The following is a 5,343-nucleotide window of genomic DNA, read 5'->3' on the forward strand; positions in this document are numbered from 1 at the left end:
ATCACTGTGGACGGGAGAACGGCGAAGTGGAGTCACATCGTCGCTCTCTTTGAAGCCGACCGCAGCAGATCGCTGCGAGCTGTCCCGAAGTTAAAGTCTGTGCATCTACGTCCCGATGCCTTCAAAAAAATGTCAGTCAGCATTGCAACTCAGGTGCTGAGCCGCTCAGTTGCTGCAGGCCTGAGTCTATACGCAGATTTCGGTAAGTTGGGGAAATGCCTATATTGACTTTTTATTGCAGTTTTTTTTCAGCATTTTTGCGCCCTGAGGTGGCTCTGTTCAACCTACCATCAATATTGTTCTATCTAACTTTTACTATTTGTTTTGATACCTTTTAAAATATCTAACATTGTCATTTGTTTCAACATAAATACTTGTTTTTACTTGTTTTATACATAAATTATTGTTTTATGTGCTCTTACTACCACATTGTTTTTGTTTCATTTAAATTTGTTGTAACAAAGGCCAGCTGAAATGGATTGCAATTAACCATTGTCACATCATTTTTTTCAGATCTCCTACCCAAGGAGAGCCACGACACTGCGGCAGTCCTTCTGAGGCTGAACGACCTGTTCGATGTCCTGAACTCACGGAACCAGCTGGAGAAGTGCGCAAACAAGAGGGCCATCTCCCAAAGAAAGCTGGCAACAGAGGAGCATCATCTTCAGCTTCTGCGAGAGGCTGATGACTGGCTGGGACGCTGGATCGTCGGAGACGGGACAGTGAGAATCGACTCACTTGCTGGGCTCCGACAGACGATTCGTGGTGTGCAGACCCTGTGGGGCCACTGCAAGCAGGTGGGATGCAGCGTGCTCTGCACTCGGCGGCTGAACCAGGACGCCCTCGAGAACCTGTTCGGCACGATCCGTCAGCGGGGTGGTCAGCATGACCACCCCGACCCAGTTCCGGCACTGCTACAAGCACGCCGTGCTGAACGGGTTGATGACGGCGCCTGGCACCGCGAACTGCGAGGCGGACGGGGACAGTCTCGTCGCAGCTCTCGGCGTAATGACCCGGAGCTCAGAACGCCATGCCACCGACCCTGCGTCGGCGTCTACCAGTGGGGATGAGACTGAGGTCGGGGGCATTACAATGCTCGACGCAGTTACTGAGAACTGCATCTGCTATGTGGCGGGATACCTCCATCGTAAGGCGCATAGAGGGTGTGCGGTGTGCCAGGACGTCCTCGTGAAAGACACAAACATTGCCACTATGGCTTCAGAGACCCTGACCGCGCTCAAGTCCCACACCAGCCTGACGTGTCTGGACGTAGGCAGCTTGAACCTCCCAACACCGGCGTTCCTGGAATTCGTCAAGCTGTGCTATGTTACTTTTTCAGTGCGGGCTAGGTCACTAGTGCTATCATCTGGGATATCGAAGTCGCTGGTGGAGGTAATTCTCGCCTCCAGGCAGGCCGCGACACTGAGGGCGGACATGTGTCATCCGCTTCTGCTGCGGACCATGGCGGCCACGTACACGCGGCTCATGCTGCACTCACTGGCCCAGCGCCTTACTAGAGAGGGTGTCACACGCGGTCAGGGCAGAAAGTCTCGCAAACTCGCCAAGGTGCGCTAGGTGACGTGTGATCGCATTAGAAATGTTCAAACAAATTTGTCGACGTGTCTTTGGGATGCGTTAGAAGTGTTTGTACACATGTTTGTGATGCGAGATGTGCTTGTATATATGTCTGTGCCAAGTTGGTGGATGTCCTATTTGGATGTTGACATGTGGACGTTTTTATTAGGCGTTGGGTATGGCGCCACGCATTGCTTGAAATGCACTCGATGTATGTACGGAAAATTTGTAGACGTGTGTTTTGGATGCATTAGAAGTGTTTGTACACACGTTTGTGATGTGAGATGTGCTTGTATATATGTTTGTGCCTTGTTTGTGGATGTCCTATTTGTATTGGTATGCTGCCATGAGACTAGTGAGGACGTTTTTATCGGGCGTTGGTTGGGTACGGCGTCACGCATTGTTTGAAATGCACTCGATGTGTTTTTCTGACATCTTTATCTTTTTTTTTTGTCTGACACAATTTCTATTTAATAACTTATTAACCAAGCACCGAATTACCTCTTCAGAGTAATGAGTAAGCTCATTCAGCTCATTTAAAGTGCAACGGACGGAGACTGTTTCAGGTTCACAGTGATTGTCGGTGAGATTTGACAGAGTTCAATACGCTCTCGGCCATTGCAGGTTGCATAACTGCATTCCACACTCTCTGTAGTATCCAATGCAGAAAGACCGAGGCCGCTAGCCCTCCTACGTCCAAAGTTACACCTTGATTAGTTCGCTCATGTCCCGACGCGCCGTGCTTGTGCGTGGGCGCCCGGCCGCCCCCTCCTTACCGAGCCCGATTTCCGAATAACAACCCGCGGTTACGCGCCGAACAATGGCGCGCGCCCGAGGGGTGTTCATGGGCACCGCACACTGCTGCGTGCGGTGTGTGCGGTACGTCCAGCAGGCGTGGGGGTAGGGGATGGGTAGGCGGCTCTGACGTCACGGCTGCGTGCGGTGGACGGTCCGCTGTGGCCAGTCCCGACCGGCCACAGCGGTCGCTGTGTGCGGTGACGCAAGGCTGACGTAGGGACGCAGTGGGCGGAGCTTGGAGGCTGTGTGCGGTCCGACCGCGGTCCGTGAACAGCCCTCCGGAGTTTCCAGTCCAGGCGAAGCCTTTAGTCCATGCTGAAGGTCAGTCTTTTATTGCTTCGTACATGCGAATGGGGGTATTTGAGTGGCATTTGACACCATTTTCGAAATCTACAGTGAATTTCTGATCGACTCATGTATATATTTTTATGAATTTGACAGTATTAGTGCTACATAGTCGGTGTTTTATGTTGGTGTTGTTTCTCTCGACCTTTGTCTTGGACTCTTATCCTATCTTTTCTCGAAAATGCTTGCCATAACCAGGTCTTAACTGTATCTGTATAAAGGGAATATGTGTTGAATATGAGGAGAAGGTAGTAATGACCATTCTGCCTATCAAACTGCCAGAAGGTGTGCTTGTAAGGTGATTGAAACTGCAGTACGGGTTGCAGATGTGGGTTTGACATTAGCATTGTTGTTGTAACCCCACTTGCTGTAATAAAATGGCAACATGGGGTTATGTACCCACTATTGCACAGCCTGGTATCAAGCTGGTTGATATGTGGAGGATAATGAAAGCATAAAAACTTTTCTCTAGTGAATAGGAGCGTTGCGTCTTGTGACTTATGTCAAGTCATTTTAAATGAAATGATTGTGATTGTAACTTTTACTTCAATTATTATTATTGCTAGTTTTGACCTTTTTAATCATCAAGTTTTATGTGTACCAATTTCATATGCCAGTGTAATGTCTGTGCGGCTTTGTGCAGTGAGCGTGTCTTGAAACAAACCAATTTATTTTGTACCTTTTTTTACTTCAACAAATGTATGTCAAAGGACAAAAATGTCATGTCTATTATCATTGACACTACTACAGCTAACTTTGCCTATATTCCTATCTTTCAGAGGCATTCATCTGCTTTCCAGTGCAGTACCTAGGAGGCTGCAACTGAAACTCGCACAAAGGCAACCAAGTGTCACTTCATCAGCCTACAGTAACAGCCCATCTGTAATCAAGATATGGGTGAAGTGGCATAGAAGAACAACCAGTAAACATGAAAAGATGTATTTTGTTTTGAACTATTTCTTAGCATAACTGAACAGCAAAGTGCACACTTACTGCTTTTTATGTTTGCCCTGTGTGCACTGTGCAGTTTTGAATTATTTTAACTATGAAATGCTTTTGCTAACTACTCTCTTTACATAAGCTTCCTTTGTCATGCCTGTGTAATTTTGAGTTTACATGCATGATGTAGGCATGTTAGCATGTATTTCCCTTGGCTTCATAAAACTACTTCCAAGCATTTGTTATGGACATTGGTGCCACCTATATATGATGCTTCAGATGTGTCCAGTAGTTGATGTAGGGAGAAGAGTAGTAGGACAGCTGATAGGCTGATAGCTATTACCAAAAATATGTGCTTGTCTGCACTTCGGGCTGTTCCATCATATGCAACCTCTATTTACTTCCTTGCGTTAGAAACACCCCATCTTTTGTTTCTTTCCTGTGCGCCCATTGTTTCCGTGGTGCTATAAACGTCAAGTTTGAAGTTGGTATCCAAGTGAGCAAAATTTGCATTATTTCAGGCCGTCTTGAATCATTCGTCTTGAATTATATCCCTAACTGACATCCTGTTATTTGTCCTGCAATGTCTGTGCCTGTGTCCACTGTCCGCCCTTACCTCCGGCTCCAGCCTCCAACCAGGCCTGCTGAGCTCTGTCGCCGGCGCGGTGTGTCGCAACGTGCTGTTTCTCCACTCCACCCGACAGCTGCTAGGAATCATCCTGTGCCATGCGCCATGCGACACAGCAATTGTAAGCTGCAGGTCACATTCGGAATGATTGGCTCCGCGTATGTGCATCCGGCCGGGTGCTAGTCGATATCAGGGACGTGGGTCGGACTGTTGTGGCGGCGTGCACTGTACTGGTTGAAGTTGTTGTATTTCTGTTAGTGAAAAGCATTAATACATAACCGTGGCCGCAGTCCAATGTTATTGTGGATTTCAGAGGGAGTGGCCAGTCAGGAGGGCCCCATGTGGGTATAGATCCAGTGTCCAGTGGGATTGGCTAAGATTTCCGGCGATTGATAAACGCTTCTATGATAGTAAACCTATTGAGTTATGAGGGGAGGTCACGTGAGGGACCTGACCTTACTAAACTCTTGTGAAAACACGACACATACGAACGGTAAGAAACCGACAGCACTTCTTTCTGCCAAGTGTCATCTTTCTGTGAAGGATTTCTTGGCACTGAGTGTCCAGAAATTGCGTTGCTTTTGGACTGTGTAGAGGCTCACGAGCAATAACATAGGTCAACAACCTGACGTACCTTAAATATGCGACTTGTACCAGAAGATCCAGCTTGATCAAAAGATTGTACATGTCAAATTTCAGCTCTTTAGTTCAAAAGAATTTTGAGTTATCGTAAAAACCGTCAGTGTGGCACCGTATCGCCTCCCCGCGCGGTCGGAAGGTAAAAGTTCGCCGGCTTTAACTAAACAAATAGTCGTCGTATCGCAAATTCATTGACGGCGTTCGAAGCGTCGTTCAATTTACTTTCGAAACATATCCTAACATTAACATTTATCTGCCTAGCGCAATCTCCAACAAGCAAAAGTTCCGTGCATGCATCCTCATACAGTGTTAGCGGCCGCCGGCCGCCGGCCGCTGACCCACATTCGCGTCATCAGGGAATGCCGCAACTAATTTATTGTTTCCAACTTTTTTCCCGGAGCGTTCTACCTGGTTTATAT

Source organism: Amphibalanus amphitrite, unplaced genomic scaffold, assembly GCF_019059575.1.
Source record: "Amphibalanus amphitrite isolate SeventyFive unplaced genomic scaffold, NRLGWU_Aamphi_draft 000214F_arrow, whole genome shotgun sequence".
NCBI classification, from domain to species: domain Eukaryota; kingdom Metazoa; phylum Arthropoda; class Thecostraca; order Balanomorpha; family Balanidae; genus Amphibalanus; species Amphibalanus amphitrite.